This window comes from Dasypus novemcinctus, chromosome 7 (assembly GCF_030445035.2).
Source record: "Dasypus novemcinctus isolate mDasNov1 chromosome 7, mDasNov1.1.hap2, whole genome shotgun sequence".
Classification (NCBI taxonomy): domain Eukaryota; kingdom Metazoa; phylum Chordata; class Mammalia; order Cingulata; family Dasypodidae; genus Dasypus; species Dasypus novemcinctus.
Genome location: NC_080679.1, coordinates 38,426,644 through 38,445,758, shown reverse-complemented (window position 1 = coordinate 38,445,758; position 19,115 = coordinate 38,426,644). Strand labels below are relative to the sequence as shown.

General features: G+C 36.5%; 1 pseudogene; it reads right to left on the bottom strand.

Moving 5' to 3' along the window:
- Nucleotides 1-306: 306 nt before the first annotated feature.
- Nucleotides 307-17,922, bottom strand: LOC101444317 (cleavage stimulation factor subunit 3 pseudogene; annotated as a pseudogene).
- Nucleotides 17,923-19,115: the final 1,193 nt, after the last annotated feature.

The window sequence follows — 19,115 nt, the reverse complement described above, 5'->3', positions numbered from 1 at the left end:
ATCTTCAAGTGGCACATATAGACACCCTTGCAGAGGGGAAAAAATGTGGTTCTGCCATTTTATTCTGTTCTTACATTTTTGACAACCTAATTTTTCTTAAAACATAGATCTGTTCCATATCCTAAAATTCATACAGGTTGGTTGGTTAGCTTTCTCAAGAACCATGTGACAGAGGCAACAATGTCAATGCCACTTAGTTTCCAGGAACCTTGTAACAAAGCGTTGTCTCGTTTTGAACATGATTTAAGAGGCAAATAGGGAATCCTGGATAAGAGTTCTCTTTCAGAGGCATGTTTTGAGCCTGCTTCACTGAATTTGTTTCTTTTGCCACACTCTGTAAATGTCACAAACGGGGACAACAGTTTCCTTTTCATCTGAATCCTCTTGGGCTTTTTGCTGGCCTTGGTAAATACTGGCATTGCTTTCCACTGGGCCATTGCCTTCTACATTTAGCTCTGGGTGCTACCAATAATAATCCTCACAGCTTCCTCAACAGTATTTGATATCTTGCATCTTGGGAAATTCTCCATCAGTTCATCCACTTGCACAAAAGGTGCAAGGAGGAGGAAAGAGTTTCATTAGAATTACTGCTGCAGGTGGCACTGGAAACACTCCACTAGATAAACGGTGTACGCCTGGAGGTGCTAAATGTCATTGCTGAAATGGAATCATCTGCTGAGTGGTTTAAGGAATTCTGGTTTTCTGTCTACTTCATCTTTCAGAACAAGCACTATGGAGGGAGCTTTAACTGGGTCTGAAATTATAGCTACTAGCTTAGCACAGAAGGCATCGTTATAACCAAGTGCTTTTAGTTCACTTGCAGAGCAAGAATATAAATCCATGAATTTGTATCTACTAGTAAAGCTGTTTCTTTGCCTTAATAATCTTCGAATGCTCTAACCTGTCTTTTCTCCATTTTAAGTATACTAGCTAGATCACCAATATTACTTTCAAAAGCTAGAAACCGGGCCCAGGTTTCTCCAGACTTCTCAGGAGGAAGGCATCCAGATGTTAAAACTCATTCAAACAAAACTTGGGTATTATTGCTCTCATTGAGGTGAGGAGGACATGTTCTGGAATATCTCCATATTTCTTTAACCCCAGCTCAAAAATTTTAAAGTCAACAGATTTGTCCTTAACTACAGTAGTAATCCATGTGTGCTACAGGAATGTAGACATGATGGCACATTCTGGTATCTTCTCTTGCCTTTTTAAATGCCATTCTTCCAGATTTGATACCTTCTGCTCTCCTTGCAAATTTCCTGTAAGGATATATACCAAGGTGGATCAATATCCTCAATAGCCAGAAGTCTGATATATATGCTGTGAACCTTCTCATACTTCATGCAACTTTCTTCATAATCTGCATATGCAAAATAAGGAAGCTTTTTCAATAAAGTGCTTATGGCTCTTTCATATGTATTAGCAGCTTCATCACTAAACAACTTTGCATATTCATATCCCCCTTCTCTGTTAGCAGTTTACTTGACTGCTCAGAATACTGGGCAGCTTAATACCAAATGTCAGGGTGATGGCCCAGCACAAGCAGACATTGCTTATAAGCAAACATAACTCTTTTTGTTATAAGGGTCTGATCGTCTGTTTGAAGAGGGTTGCTTTTTTCCCATTGTATATATTTTTTCACATATCCACTTTCTTAAGGAGTGTTCTAAGGAGGCACTGAGGGAGGATTGCCATCCAAACCTTCCATTACTGTCTCATTCCTGTGCTACATGCCTAGCATTCATATAATCTCTACTCCAATCAATCACTTTTTTTAGCTAAGTGAATATTGATACCCTCTTCATACTTGTTATAGTCTCTCCAGAGTTGTTCAGTGTTCATCATTGGAATAACATAACCCCACTGATAAATTCTTCAGACAGCTGATAACAAATATGATAAAAGCTGTTAGGCTTGAGGCTAGCTTTTTCCCTTTATGTCTCTCTTATCCATCATCCTTGATCACTATCCTAAATTCAAGACCAACCAGGATATCTGCTTTTTAAAAATGCTTTAATCCCATACTCGAAAGCTCTATGCTTCCTCTTTTTGGGACTCTTTGTTCCTTTACTGTCTATTTTTGTTATTCTTTGTGTTTTGTGAAATCTCATATTCACTGTCAACACATTACCCTTTGTTCTCAATCCTTTCACAATAGACTGCCTGCAGTTACCAAAATCTGAGAATTATATCCAAATTGCCCATTATCCTAATCCACAAGTGCCATAGAGCTAGGACATGGTGGTGGTGGTACTGGCCATGATGAAAATTATTTTTTTCAATCAAAATTTTAATAGAAATATTACTTATATATATAATTGTATATAGAAACATACACAAATCATAGGTATACAGCTTTGTGAATTTTGACAACCCAAATAAAGAAATAGAACATGATCAGCACCAAAGAATCACCTCTTGTCCACTCTCCCAATTTACCCTTCCCCAGAGATACCCACTATTCCTTTTTCTATCATCAATGATCACGTTTACCAGCTTTTGAACTATATCTAAATAGAAGCATAGTAATATTATTTTTGTATGTGGCTTCTTTTGCTCAACATTTTGCTTGTGAGTGTAATAAACGTTATGGCATGTAGCAGTAATTCTTTCTCATTGTCTTATGGTATTCTGTTGTCTAAATATACTACATTTTATTTACCTGTTAATAAACATTTGGGTGATTTCTAGTGTGGGGCTATTACAAAAACTATAGCTGTGGATATTCTTACATATATCCTTGGTCTATAAATTTGGTGTGCTTGTTTTTGTTGAGTGTTTCTCTAAGAATGAAATTGCTGAGTAGTTGGGTATTTATATATTCAGCCTTAATAGATATTATCAAATAGTTTTCCTAACTGATTTTACCAATTTATACCCTCAGTAGAGATAGAGAGTTCTAGTTGCTAATATCCTTGTCAACACTTAGTATTGTCAATCTTTCAAATATTAGCTATCCTGGTGGGTTTTAGTTTGTATTTTGGTGATTACTAATGAGGCTGATGATTTCTTATATATTTATTGGCCATTTGAATAGCCAATTAGATTATCTTTTTCTTAATGAGTTGATGGAATTTTTTTCTATGTTTTGGATTTGCATTCTTGGTTAGAGATATGTGTAGGGCTAATACTTGCTTCTATGCAGCTCTTTTCTTTAAACTCTTCTCAAGTAGTCTAAATTATATTTCTTTCTAGGAATTTGATAATTTTGGTGATGATATATATGACATTATTTTTAAAACTTCATTTTCTATTCTTTTTATTGTTGGCACACAGAAATATAATACATATTCTTTTAAACTTTTTATTTTGAAATAATTTCAAACTACATGAATTAATTATAAAATACACACCATCAAAATTAAGAAATCAACATTGATCTAATATAACCATGTACTCCACATACCTCTTTCAGAATGTGCAGATGGTCCTCTAGAGGTCCAAGATTTGGTACTGGATCACACAGTCAAGTCTCTTAAGTTTGGGGTTGTTTCTCAGCCTTTCTTTGTATTTAATAAATGATACAAATGATTTTTGAAGAGTACAGATCAATTTCTTTGAGAAAAATCCCTCAGTTTGAGTTTGTCTTATTTTCTATTTTATAATTAATGATTTTTTGGGTGGGAATTCTATGTTATTCTCAGTGCACATAATAGGAGCCATATATATCAGTTTGAATAAAAGTGGTATACAGTCTTGGTCCCTATCTTAGGGAAAAAGCTTTTAATAGATTGAAATGTGGGTTCTCATAGAGGTTGAGTTGTCAACAAATAGTTAAATTTTTTATAACTATTTTGGTGACTCTGACAGGAATTTTATTAGTTACATTTATCACCTAACTCATCATGTGTAAGACAGTAGCTTATTCATTAATTTAATAAATGTTACTTTATGCTGCCTATATATCTAGCCTCTGGTAGATGCCAGGGATCCAAGCATCACTCAGATGGGCCTCTAGGAGCGCACACTAATAAACTGATAAATGAGAGGGAATTTCAATAGTGGTAAGTCAGTGATATGCAACTAATGCTTTTACAACTCTTTGAAAAGATCATAATAAGACTATATAGCTAACAATCATGAAATACTGCTATTTTGTATTGAAGATTCCTCAACTTTTTGCACCAAGAGCCATTGCAAGGCATTTCTGTACCTTATCTGGAAAGAAAATTTGTTTTCCTGTGTTTGTGTTTTTATGTTGGTTTGATGCATTGAGATGTGTTATTTACTTTCCATCTAATCACAGCACAAAATTGGCTTCCTGAGGACAAGTTAGTATATTCATTAAATGTTTCCTTTTTGGGTTGAGATATTGTCAGCTCTTTTAAACTGGAAAAATAGAGGACTTTTTTGGAGAAGGTTCTTATAACTGGTCACAGATAAAGAAATAAGTAAAGCAAATGATATTTATCATTCACTTAGCTTAAATTCTGTTTAACTAGGTGAATGACCATCAGAAAATCTGAGTTCTAACATGATTATTTCACTGTACCAAATGACAGCCAGTGCCTGATTATTATTGCAGTTTTTCACAGTGGCCTCCTTATATCCCATGCCACTATTTATAGAATGCCACTATTTATAGAATCAGGGAAACCGCTTGACCCTTATAACTGATCACTGTTAAGTCTTTATATTTGTGCCTACTATTTAACACATCTAAAAACAGCAAGGCATCCAAGTTTCTTTTTTTATTCTTCAGAGAAAGAATCTCAAGTTTTATTTAACATGCTATATCTCAGTGTGTGAGTCTTTTTTTAACTAGAAATGTTGTAAATTTACAGGAAAATCAGGCAGAAAATAAAAAGTTCCCCGTATACGTCCCTATTATTGATGCCTTGCATTAGTATGGCACATTTGCTGCAGCTGTTGAAAGAACATTTTTATAACGGTACTGTTAGCTATAGTCTGTGGTTTACTCTATGGGTCACTGTGTTGTACAGTCCTATGGATATTTTAAAACATTTTTTTATGTTAGTAACATATATACAACCTAACATTTCCCCTTCTAACCCCACTCAGATATATATTTCAGTGCTGTTAATTACATTCACAATGTGTGCTACCATCACCACCATCCATTATCAAAAAATTTCCATCATTCCAAATAGGAACTCTACATTTTAAACCTTAACTTCTCATTCCCTATCTGTCCCCTGGTAACCTATATTCTAGATTCTGAATCTATGAGTTTGCTTATTCTAATTGATTCAAATCAGTGAGACCATACGATAGTTGTCCTTTGCGTCTGGTTTATTCACTCAACGTAGTGTCCTAAAGCTTCATCCATGTTGTTACGTGTATCACAACTTTATTCCTTTTATGGCTGAATAATATTTCATTGTATGTATATACTGCATTTTGTCTATCCATTCATTGGTTGATGGACACTTTGGGTTGCTTCCATCTTTTAGCAATTGTGAATATTGCTGCTATGAACCAAATATCTGTTCGAGTCCCTGCTTTGAATACTTTCGGGTATATACCTAAAAGTGGGATTGCCAGGTCGTATGGTAGTTCTATACTTAGCTTTCTGAGGTATGGCTAAACTGTCTTCCACTGTGGCTACACCATTTTACATTGCTGCTGGCAATAAATGCATGTTCCTATTTCTCCACGTCCTCTCCAACACTGTTATTTTCTATTTTTAAAATAGTAATAGCCATTCTGATGGGTGTGAAATAGTATCTCCTAGTGATTTTTATTTAAATTTCACTGATGGCTAATGATGTTAAGCATCTGTTCATGTACTTTCTGGCCATTTGTATATCTTATTTGGAGAGATGTCTGCTCCAGTGTTTTGCCTGTCTTTTAATTGGGTTGTCTTTTTGTTGTTAAATTGAAGGGTTTCATTATATATGCTGGATATTAATCATTTATTGGATATGTGCTTTCTAAATATTTTCTTCCATTGTGTAGAAATTTTTTTCTTTAGTGATAAAGTCCTTTGAGACACAAAGTTTTTTTAATTTTGATGAGGTCCCATTAATCTATTTTTTCTTTCATTGCCTATGCTGTGGGTATAAAGTCTAAGAAACACTTGCCTAACACAAAGTCCTGAAGATGCTTCCCTACATTTTCTTCTAGGAGTTTGATAGTTCTAGCTCTTATATTTAGGTCTTTGATCCATTTTGAGTTGAGTTTTGTATAAGGTGAGGTAGGTGTTCTCCTTTTTTTGCAAATGGAGATCCAGGTTTCCCAGCGTCGTCATTTGTTGAAGAGATTTCTTTCCCAACTGAGTGGTCTATGCCACCTTGTCAAATATCATTTGGCAATAAATGTGAGGGTTAATTTCTGAGCTCTCAATTCTATTCCATTGGTCTATATGTCTGTCTTTGTTCCTTATGCCAGCATCCATCCATGTTGTTTGTTTGGTTTTTTTTTTCCAGTTACCAGGGCCAGGGATTGAACCCAGGACTTCGTATGTGGGAAGCCGGCACTCAACTACTGAGTCACATCCGGTCCCCTGAGTTATTTTTGTTTGTTTGTTTGCTTGCTTGCTTGTTTTTTTTTGTTTGTTTTTTAGGAGGCACTGGGAATTGCACCCAGGATCTCCTATGTGGGAATCAGGCGCTCAACTGCTCGAGCCACAGCTACTCCCTGCCGTGCTGTTTTTTTAATTGGAGAAATTGTGGGTTTACAAAACAATTATGCATAACATACAGGATTCCCATATATCACCCCACCATCAACACCTTGAATTGTGGAATATTTGGTACAAATGATGAAAGAACATCATCAAATATTACCTTTAACAATAGGCCAAGTTTGTCTGGTGTATTTTTCCTACAAACCACCCTATTATTAACACCGTGTATTATTATTGTATATTTGTTCTAGTTCATGTGAGAATGTTCACATATTTGTACTGTTAACCACAGCACATCATCCACCATAGAGTTCACTGTGTTATTCAGTCCCATGACTTGTACAATCCATCCAAAGTTTGCACTTGGTGGCTCTTAGTTTCACCACAGAGTTGTGTTGTTATCACCTCAGTCAATTTTAGAATGTTTTTGTAGCTCCAAGAGGAAAATTCCCATATACTCTTATAACCTCCTATTGTTGACTCTTCACATTGATATAGTACCTTCTTTGCCATTCCTGCAAAAATACTACAATATTACTGTTAACTATTGACCATAAGATATATTTGTTGTATTTTTCCCATGTGTGATCATATTCTTATACTTTGTGATAGTGACATACATTTGTTCTAGTTCATAGAAGAACATTCCACCACAAAATCCACCACCAAATTCACTATGTTATATAGTCCTGAGATTATCCTCTAGCTTCTTTCAATTGACATTTATGTTCCTAGACTACTTCTTTCAGCCACCATCACCTTTGTACATTAGCACTGTTAGTTATACTCACTTCAGTGTTTACATCACCTCTACCCATTTCCACACATTTACAGTCAACCTTAGTAAAAATTCTACATACATTAAGCATCGGCTCTCCTTTCTCAACCCTCATTCTGTCTCCTAGTAACTAAATATATCCCTTTACCTACTTATGTGGTTTAGAGGAAGGCTCCTCTGCCATTTTTGCCTGGGACAGTTTCAAACAATGGCCACTCTCAGAGACATCACACCCCAGCTATCTGAAGTAGCTAATCAAAATTAGTGATTACCTATTGGACTCCACCCCCAGATCTTGGGGAACTAGGTCTTTATATCCCACCGTCCACCAGTAAGCAGCACCAGGGGGCTAGGTTTGAGTATTTCATAGCTGCCTGCTGCAAGGCTAGTGAATGGGCCAATGGTAGCCATTGTGGGGAGTGTGCAGTTCAGTTGTATTGACAGTGATTTACAAGTTTCTTCTTCTCACTCTTCCCTGGATGCTGCACAGTGTTCTGTTAGATTCCAGAATTTCTAAATAGTTGATTCAGATAATGCCTGCCTATTTAATGGTTGTTCTGGTGGAGGGTCTGATTCATGGAGCTTCTTACTTCACCATCTTCCCAGAATCCTCTCTTGTGACAGTCTTGAAAAACAACTCACAGTAATCCCAAATTGCCCAGGGTATCAGTATCAACTGCACATAGTATTTGAAGCCAGAACATTTCTTAAACTGTACTGCATGATCATGAGAGATTTCATAACATGAGAATGGTTATAAGTAGCTGAATAAAGACAAAAACTAATTTTTACATTACCTATGATCGTGTGGCCTCTTTGAGGTTGATGATAACAGGGCCATTTTTAGTATATTTTCATTATTTGGTTAAATTCCTTAGCATTTCAAAATTATTTTGAGGAAGAATTTTTATAGAAACAATGGCAAGACTGCATCATGTGATTATTTTTAAATAGTCATCTATAAAGGCTTTTGAACAAAAGCGCGAAGACTCTACAGAGAACATCCAAGGATGGGTCTCTGTAGGCCACTTTCTCTAACTCAGAAAAATACTCCTGTATTTGGAGATAATTTCTTTCCAACAGATAATTATGAAATTCCTGTTGAATTAAAGATATTGGTGAGAATTCTTTTGATGATAAATAACCTCTACATTTTATGTACTAATTTAAGGATGACTCCTTTGTTTTCAGATGTTGTTGACTAATCTGTTTTTAAATGATGTTACTAAAGTTATGTAAACTTTCTGGAATGGGCGTATTCTTTTTTTCTATATCGTTTCTGCCACAAAACAACTAATTTCACTTGCTATAAGTAAGACTATGAGCAAAAATCCATTTAGTTATGTGCAAGTATGTTGTGGCAATAGATATTTTATATAACAGGGTAAGTACTTAAAGTATTTTAGTACAGATTATGGGAGTTAAAACTACTCGATAGGATGATAATGGAGCCTGATCTCTTTCCCCAACCTCTGTGCAGTGGAAAAACAATTCTGATTTAGTCTTCAATATGTGACTTATCTTTCTCTTGGGCATACAGCAGGGTTTTTGTTTTACAGTACTTAAGGTGTAACATTCTATGACAAAGTAATTTTCTTTTCTTTCTGAACCACATTAAAATTTAATGGAAATCAACTGAAGAAATATTTGCTTGAAATGAAGTACAGGACAAATAAGTGACATTATTTAGATCTCATCCTGTAAAATGGAAGAGGGACCATTAAGCGGAGTCTATTCTGCCTAACAGTCATGCCAGCCTCTGAAAGAACATAATGCATTTGTGTCATAGAGAATAACATAGTAGGCTCAGTATCATCTCTTTCTCCTTCCTCTTTCTTGGCCACTGAAGTGGTATTGATTATTTACTTAATATTTCTTCCACATTTGATGTCTCCATTCCTGGGCCACTAATCTACTTTTAAACTTCATAATTTATTGCCTAATTTAAAAAAAGATTTATTTATTTCTCCCGTTCCCCCAATCTCATTGTTTGCACTTACTGTCTACTCATCTTCTTTTTAGGAGGCACCAAGAACCAAACCTGGGACATGTGGGAGGGAGATGCCCAATCTCTTGAGCCACCTCTGCTTCCTGCTTGTTGTGTCTCTTATTGTGTTTCCTCATTGTGTCTCCTCATTGCATCATCTTGTTGTGTCATCTTTTTGCATTAGCTTACTGCACCAGCCCATTGCACCTACTCGCTGCCTTGCTAATGTTCTTTAGGAGATCCTGGGAACCGAACCTGGGAGCTCCCATGTGTAGGTGGACACACAACTGCTTGAGCCACATCCGCTTCCCCTCACCTAATTTTTGTAAAAGTGGATGGAGCCTCTGGAATGGCAGAGCAGGGCCTCTGTAAATCTGCTTCTTTGTAAAACGAATGGAAAATGCTAGCAAAAATGATCAAAATCAACTTTTTTGGAATTCTGGAAATTAATCAAAGGTTTATAACAATCTGAGAAATGTTCATTCAAGAAAAACTGCTGGATCTCAGTAAAAACAGAGGACTTTGTGGCAATTTAACCTGCTCTACTCCCATCTCTCTCTCCTCAGCTCTGCTGTAGCCTTAAAAATGAGCAGCCTCACAGTTACCAGAGGGGCAGACTGTGCTTGGAGTCCTCAAAAAGTCCCATCCCCAAAACACTGATACTATTTGACCTGTCTTGCAGAACACTGAAAAGCCCCATTTGAGGGGTATTGCCATTACTTTTCATGACTTGTAATTTGTAGGAAAAGCCCTATCCTTGGGGCATTTGTTGAAAACAATCAGTGGCAATTGTTTAGCATCACAGCTGTCTGAGGCTGTTTTAATAGTTGGGACAAATGTGAGGCTGGCCAAAAACTTAAAAGGAAGATTTGAAGAATGAAGTGTCCTTAGGGAGTTTTGAAAACTCCATTGTATGCCTGGGGATCTAAAAGGCTGCATGGGGCTCAACATCAGATTTCAGCTGGCCAAATAATTAGTGAACTTGAAAGTAAGTCAATGGAGATCATCCAGTCATAAGAACAGAAAGAGAAAATAATGATGAAAAATTAACAGAGCTCCAGAGACCTGTGGGATACCATCAGGCATACTAACATATGCCTAATGGGAGTCTCAGAAGGTGAGGAGAGTGAGAAAGGAGCAGAAAGAATGTTTGAAGAAATGATGACTGAAAAGTAATTTATTCTAAAAGCCTTCAAATGTAAATTCTTGCTTCTTGTCTCTTTTTCTCCATTTATGAGTCTCATTCTTTTCTAGTATATCTTGTATAGTATAACTAGCTGTATATCACTAAGATGCTATTTTCATTCAGTCACTTCTGGGTTCAAAAATACTCTGGTTCTCTATTGCTTGGAGATAAATTCAAGTTTTCTTAACCTGGCTTTTATTATCCTCTATCTTTTGGCTGTTTTTATTTGAATTGCCACATCTGAACCCCACCATAGTCAGGCTCCTCTACTCATTGTCTTGCCCTCCTTCTCCCTTTCACCCCATTGCTTCATCCTTTTATTATCTGTATCTACTAACTGAAATGCTTTGTCTCTTTTTATCCAGACCCGCTGTAGATCCTGACTTCAGAAGCCTTTCCTGAACAGTCTGGCTTTTATGATGTCTCTCCTCTAAATTCTTTTCTCACTTACTGCCTATCCTGGCACTTAGGAGATATGAAAAAATATTTATTAAATGAATGAACAAATGCAGCATCTTTTTATAATATTTTTCTATTAAAGCTGCAATGTACATCTTGTCCTCCTTTCAAGGTTCCTTGAAGGTATAAATGTTATCATGTATATTACATTTGTGGCCCTCCCAGTATGTTTAGGTGATATATGGTCTTCCTTCTTAGCACTTAGTACAATCTGTGAATATATATTTATTTGTGCATCTGTCTTCCCCACTAGCTTGGAGAATCCATGAGAACAGGACCTTGTCTACTTTATTCACCAATATTTGATGTTTCTAGCCTTTGGTATGGAGTGAGTTAGCTTTTTGTTTTGTTTTGTTTTTAGCTTCCAATGGCAGCTTGCTTCTGTTTTCTTTATGATCAGCCTTGAAAATTATATATATATATAAAATTTATATCTAATTATATATATAATTAGATATATATATAATTATATACTATATATATATATGAAAATCCAAACACCTACCTCTGGGATTCTGGAAGGGTTAATCTCTTGCCAGTTCTCACACAGCTTTTAGCTTCCTATTATGCAGGTGAGGTTTCCTTTCCTTCCTTCCTTGAATTTCATTTACAAGTCTTTTCTATTAACTTGCCACTTCAGGATCCATAGTTGTGTGTGTGTGTTTATATGGGTGTTTTTCATTAACTAGGGGGTAAGGAACAGGGAAAGACCATCCCCATAACTTCTAAATGGGAGAAAATTGTGAAATAGAGACTTTAAACCAATCATAAGCAAGAAATAATAGATGTTGAAGGAACATTGCTTTCCTTAGTAGTATGTCTGATGTGCCTGTTTTGAACCTGTGCAAACTGATCAGAAGTTTCTTAAAACACAGGTGTTCAAGGATTCTTTATTCTCCAGTGTTCTGAAAGATGAAAAATGAGCACAGATAGGTTAAATGACATAACAAAGGTCTCCTTGTTAATGAAGAAAATTTTTAAAAATGTTTAATCATATTCACATCCTATAAAACTAAATCCCATATTCGCTTTTTGACCCTTAGCACTGATGTATTACATTCTTAGCATTTGCTACAAAATATTACTGTTAACTATAATCTATAAATTATATTAGTTGTATTTTTTCCCATAAATACTTAGCTCCTTGTAATAGAGGAACATTAATAAGCACAATCCTCATCTACCACCACAATCAGTATATTATACAGTCCCTACCAACTAACAGTAACCTCTCTAGACTACCCCTTTCAGCCACAATCACATTTATAAATCAGCAGTGTTAGTTATACTCATTATAATGTGTTACCATCAGTGCTATCCATTTCCACATATTTTACAATCAACCTTATTAAACAGTCTCTATACATTCAGCATCAGCTCAGCCTTCTCAACCCACATTATATCTCCTACTCACCTATACTCTTTAACTCAATAAGTTTGCTCATTGTATTTGTTCATATCAGTGAAACCATACAATATTCATCCCTTTGTGTCTGGCTTATTTCATTCAACATAATATCCTCAAAGTTCATCCATGTTGTCATAGGCATGCCGAGTTAATTTCTTCTTTCAGCTGAACAGTATACCACATTTTGTTTATCCATCAATTGACAGGCACTTAGGTTGTTTCCTCTTTCAGCAATTGTGAATACTGTCGCTTTGAAATCAGTGTGCAAATGTCTGTTCATGTCCTTGCTTTCCATTCTTCTGAATATATTCCTAATAGCAGGATTGCTGGATCATATGGCAGTTTTATATTTAGCTTCCTGAGGAACTGCCAAACTTTCTTCCACAGAGGCTGTACCGTTCTATACTTCCACCAACAGTGAAGGAGTGTTTCCATTTCTCCACATTCTCTCCAGCACTTTTAGTTTTTTGTGTTTTTTTTTAATAATGGCCATTCTATAATGTGTGAAATGATATCTTGTAGTTTTGATCTGCATTTCCCTAATACCTAATGATTTTTAACATCTTTTTGTGTGATTTTTGGTCATTTGTATTTCTTCTTTGGAGAAAGGTCTATTCAAGTCTTTTGTCCATTTTTTAAACTGTGTTGCTTGTCTTTTTATCATTGAGTCGTGTGATTTTTTTTTTTTTAAGGTATCAGGACCAGGAATTGAACCTGAAACCTTGCATGCAGGAAGCTGACACCACTGAGCCACATCAGCTCCCTTGAATTATTTTTCCATTCGTTTTGCTTGTTGTTTTTTGTTTTTATGAGTCAACGGGGACTGAACCTGGACCTCTCGTGGGAAGTAGGTGCTCAACCACTTGAGCCACATCTGCTCCCCAGATCTCTTCATATAATATGGAAATCAAACCCTTATAGGATATGTAGTTTCCGAATATTTTCTCCCATTGAGGAGGCTGACTTTTCACGTTCTTAACAAAGTCATTTGAATTACAAAAGTACTTAATTTTGAGCCGGTCCCATTTATTTATTTATTCATTCATTCATTCATTCATTGCTGGTGAACGAGTGTAAGGTTTAAAAAACCATCACCTACCACAAGATCTTGAAGATGTTTCTAGGCGTTTTATGGGTCTAGCTTTTATATTTAGGTCCTTGATAACCATTTTGAATTATTTTTGTATAGGATGTGAGATAGAGGTTCTCTTTCTTTCTTTTGACTTATGGATATCCAGCACCATTTGTTGAATAGACTTTTCTGACCCAGCTGGGTGAATTTGATATCCTTGTCAAAAATCACTTGACCATAGATGTGAGGGTCTATTTTTGTACTCTCAATTTGTTCCATTGGTCAATCTGTCTATACGATGGTGTGGTTTTTTGTTTGTTTATTGTTTTTTTTACCACTGTAGCTAAGTAATATGCTTTAAAGTCAGGCAATGAGAGTCCTCCGATTTTGTTCTTTTTAAAGACATTTTTGCCTATTCGGAGGCCCTTAACTTCCACACTACATTTTCATTCCCACCAACAGTGAAATAGTGTTCCTATCTCTTGACATCCTCTCCAACATTTATAGTTTTCCGACTTTTTAATAGTGGCCAGTCTAATAGGTGTGAAATGATATCTCATTGTAATTTTGATTTGTGTTTCCCTAATTACTAGTGATGGTGAACATTTTTTCATGTTTCTCCATTGTTTTTGTGAGAACATTGAGCCTAATCTGATGCCATGTTCTCATAGTAAAAATCAATACATTGCTTTTTTCTTACTGCTTTCAGAATCCTCTCTTTATCTCTGGCATTTGACATTCTGAATAGGTGTCTTGGAACCTATTATTTAATTTTGGGTGTAATCTCCTTTTGTATATTGATATTTATGTCTTTCATAAGGGTTGGGAAATTTTTGGTCATTATTTCCTCAAATATTCTTTCTGCCCCATTTCCATTCTCTTCTCCTTCTGGGATACCTATAATGCTTATGATTTTAAGTGTCACACTGTCATTCAATTTCCTGAGAGCCTGTTCCATTTTTCCCATTATTTTCTCTTTCTGTTCTTCTGTCTTTTCAAATTCAGATGCTCTTTGTCACTAGTTCTGTCCTCCAAAAATTCAAATCTGCTGTTATATGCCTCCAATGTTTTTATTTATTTATTTATTTAATTTATTTCTCCCATCTCCTCATTGTTTGCATTTATTGTGTCTGCTTATTGTGTGCTGGTCTTGTTTTCAGGAGGCACCAGGAACCAAACCCAGGACCTCCGATGTGGGAGGGAAGCATCTAATCGCCCAAGCCACCTTTGCTCCCTGCTTTATTGTATCTCTCATTGTGTTTTTCCTCATGTCTCTTACTGCATCACTTGTTATGTCAACTCACTGCAGCTGCCCATCATATCAGCTCATTGTCTTGCTCACCTTCTCTAGGAGGCACTGGGCACTGAACCTGGGACCTCTCATGTGGTAGGTGGGAACTCAAATCACTTGAGTCACATCCACTTCCCCCTCCAATGTATTTTTTAAAAAGATTTATTTATTTATTTATTTATTTATTTATCCATACCCCCCTCCCTCCATTGTCTGCTCTCTCTGTCCATTTGCCATGTGTTCTTCTGTGTCTGCTTGTATTCTCATTAGGCAGCTCCAGGAACCGATCCTGGGACCTTCCAGAATGGGATAGAGGTGATCATTCCCTTGCACCACCTCAGCTCCCTAGTATGCTAAGTCCCTTATTGTCTTTCCTCTGTGTCTCTTTTTGGTGTGATATCTTGCTGCATCAGCTGTCTGCATTGGCCAGCATTCCTGTGCAGGGTGGCACCCCTCCGTGGGGAGGCACTTCTGCATGGGCCAGCACTCCGCATGGGCCAGCTCGCCATGTAGGCCAGCTTGCCTTCACCAGGAGGCCCTGGGTATTGAACCCTGAACCTCCTATATGGTAGATGGGAGCTCAACCCCTTGAGCCACATCTGTTTCCCTCCACTGTATTTTTTTTTTTTTAAAGATTTATTTATTTAATTCCCCTCCCCTCCCCCGGTTGTCTGTTTTCTGTGTCTTTTTGCTGCGTCTTGTTTCTTTGTCCACTTCTGTTGTCTCAGCGGCACGGGAAGTGTGGGCGGCGCCATTCCTGGGCAGGCTGCTCCCTCCTTCGCGCTGGGCGGCTCTCCTTATGGATGCACTCCTTGCGCGTGGGGCTCCCCTACGCGGGGGACACCCCTGTGTGGCACGGCACTCCTTGCGCGCATCAGCACTGCACATGGGCCAGCTCCACACGGGTCAAGGAGGCCCGGGGCTTGAACCACGGACCTCCCATGTGGTAGACGGACGCCCTAACCACTGGGCCAAAGTCCGTTTCCCTCCACTGTATTTTTAATCTCATTCATTGTGTCTTTCATTTCCATAAACTCTTACTTTTCTTGGCAGGCTTTCAAATTATTCTTTGTGCTCACCCAGTGTCTTCTTAAATATCCTTTATCTCCTTAGCCATATCTTCCTTCAGCTCCTTGACTTGATTTAGGAAATATGTGTGAACATCATTGCTTAATTGTCAAATCCTGTGTCTCATCAGGATTCTTGGTTTGTTACTTTGGCTGGGTCATATCTTCCTATTTCTTCATATAGCTTGTAATTTTTTTCTGATGTCTCGACATCTGAGTATGTTGGTGATTTTACTCTGTTGGTCAATTGCTTTCTCTTGCCTAGTGGGTTTGTTTCACAGCTCTTCTTTGATTTTTGGTTCAATTTTTTCTAAATCTTTAACATTTTCCTGTTTAAGTTATTAAAACAGGGCCAGCTGTGATGTTGTACAGGTCTCTGTAAAAAGTCTTTGCTGTCTCATCAACCAATCAACTTATAGTTGTTGTTTTTTTCTGGGTTTTTGTTTTGTTTTGTTTTGTTTTTTTTCTAATCTAGGTGTGTAAAGTTCTAGATTCAGTTAAAATTCTTGGTAAAGAAACATAATTGAGATTTTTTCAATGATATAATCTGCGTATTTGTATTTAAAACAATGTAGCTAAACTTGATGTCAATTCCTCCTATTTTTCCTTTTTTGGCTTATCATTTATTAAATATGAAGTCTTTATACTATATGTTCCATGTGTTAATAATAAATGTACATTAAATCTTGGTAAGAAAAATAAATACAAAAATAAAAATAAAACAGGGCCAGGTACCCACTAATTGAGCACAGACCACATCCATGGTGGGCTGGGTCTAGGGACAAGAGACAAGTCTTATCTTCCTTAACTTTCCCATGTGGCCAGCAGATGGTGGTGGTCTTTGGCAAAACTTTTCATGGACATGGATCTTTTCATTTCCACTAACTGGATTTTCTGAGACAATGATTCAAAGCCCAGCTATGCTGTTTAAACTCATTAAAGGGAAACCACACTCAGCCCTTAACCACACCCTTCTTCTTCCCAGGGAGGAACCTTAAGCAAAATATGGGCTTTTGCATGGGTTGCAGTTATGGAGGGGATTGGTGTGGTTGAGGTGCCAAGCTGTGTCTTGGTGTTCAATGGGAGTTCCCAGAGACAGGCCAAAGGAAACTTTGTTCAACCTCATAGCCATGGGTAGACTTTAGATTGGAAATCACAGTGCCTAACCTGAGCAGGAGAAAAGGAATATTGCAGATACCACCCAGTGGCAGGCTGATAGTAGTCATGAGTCCTCATATGACACTTCTGGATCTCCTACAGAACATTGAGTAGAGAATTTTGTGTTCTGGAGGTGAGGGCAAGAACAAAGGAAAGACGATTAACATTAAGTACTCCTGATTATTAATGTAGATGTTCTACAGAAAACCACATATGGGTGTGGTTTTTGAGTGGGTAATGGGGAAAGCAGCCTTGCAAAAAAAAAAAATCAATTCTACCACTTGTAGCTTCATTCTTTTAGGTCTTGAAACTTTTCCTTAGAACATTGGTTCTCAAACTTCTTGGACTTAGGACCTCTTTACACTTAAAAATTATTTAGGATCCCAAAGAACTCTCATTGATGTAATATTGTATTTAAAAATAAAATGGAAAAAGTTTAAAATATTTACTTACTAATTCAGTTGAAATAGCAGTAATAAACACATTGTGTTTTGATATAAACAACACATTTTTAACGAAAATAACTATTTTCCCAAACAAACAAAAAAATAGCAAGAAGAATGGCATTGTTTTACAGCCTTAAAAATCTCTTTGATGTTTAATTTAATAAAGACAATTGGATTCTAATATCTGTTTCTGCATTCAATCTGTTGCAACATGTGGCTCTTGGTAAATTATGAGGAGAATTTGTCTTCACAGAAATATAAATTACAGAAATGGAGGAGTATTTTTAATAACATTATCAGATAATAGTGTATGTTCTTCTTTGAAAAACACTACAAGTGGTAGTTTCTTAAAGGTTACTTGCAATGTGAAATCTGAAACCACACCAATGATCTTCGTGTACTCTGTTACAATAAAAGTCATTGGTCTTTCTTGCACTTTGAATGGATCTTCTAGCCATGCATAATTTTCTAACATCATGTAACGATCAATTGGAAAATATTGCTTCACTGAATTATGCAGATCTTCCAAGTGTTGACACATTTCATTATAAAATATGGGGAAAAAATCACATTTGTTCATATGACTACAAATTTCATCAGGAAAAGTCTATAAGTATTGGTAAACTATTAAGTGCACAGTGTCAGATAAACATTTTTAAAATCCTAATTTTCACTTGTACCTTGCATTTTATCATTGGTAACAATATTGTCAGTTGTGTTCCTTGAAGTCAAAAGGCTTGCTTTGTTCTGCCAAATACCCAAATCTGAGTAAGCATACTTTGTCAGTTCTTTTAAATAAAATGATGTTACATGAAAAAGCAGCTAGTTTAGTTTTCAAATCAAATGATTGCACAAATGCTCTTTGTAGAGACAACTCTTTTTGCTTTAGTATGCAGTAGAACTTTATGCATACTTTCCATTTCATCATACGGAATATTTAAAAGACATGTACTGATGATTCAGATTCAACAAAATTAATTTTTATTGCTTCATCAAATGCATTCTTAAGTGAAACTGGCTCTCCACCTCACCCTGTAAGTGCATGGTAGTACAGAATATAACAACCACTAGTATGGTTTGGTGCCACTACCTTGATATGTGCTTTGATGCCAGCAGTTTTATTCACTATTGCTTTTGTGCCATCAGTCAAAATGTTAACATGATGAAAAACACAATGTCTTAATAATATTATGAAATTTATTTATCTCACGGCCCCCATGAAAGGGTCTCCCAAACCCCCTAAGTTTCCTGGGCCATGCTTTGAGAACTGCTGCCTTAGAGCATCTTTTTCTTTTCCAGTATAATACTCCTAGACTTGTGCCCTCATCATCTCAGCAAGGGAACCAAGGTAGAGGAGTTAAGGGGCTGCAAACTTCAGTTTGCATTGAAATACTTCCAAGGTTAGGCATTAGATAAAGAAAGTTGTTCGATCTACCAACTATCTGTTTATCATCTGCATTGTTTACTTACTTATCACTTGGTTTATATGGTTTATAATATAAGCTATAGCAATGAACTTGTCAATAAAATTTTATAACTATGTTAGAATTGGTATGAAACAAGAGATTGATGACATAAAAGATAATCTTTCAGCTTGACAAATGAAACTATTCAACTTGTATTGAGCTCTAGATGTTTCAAGGATAAAAATCACTTGTATTATAAGAACCA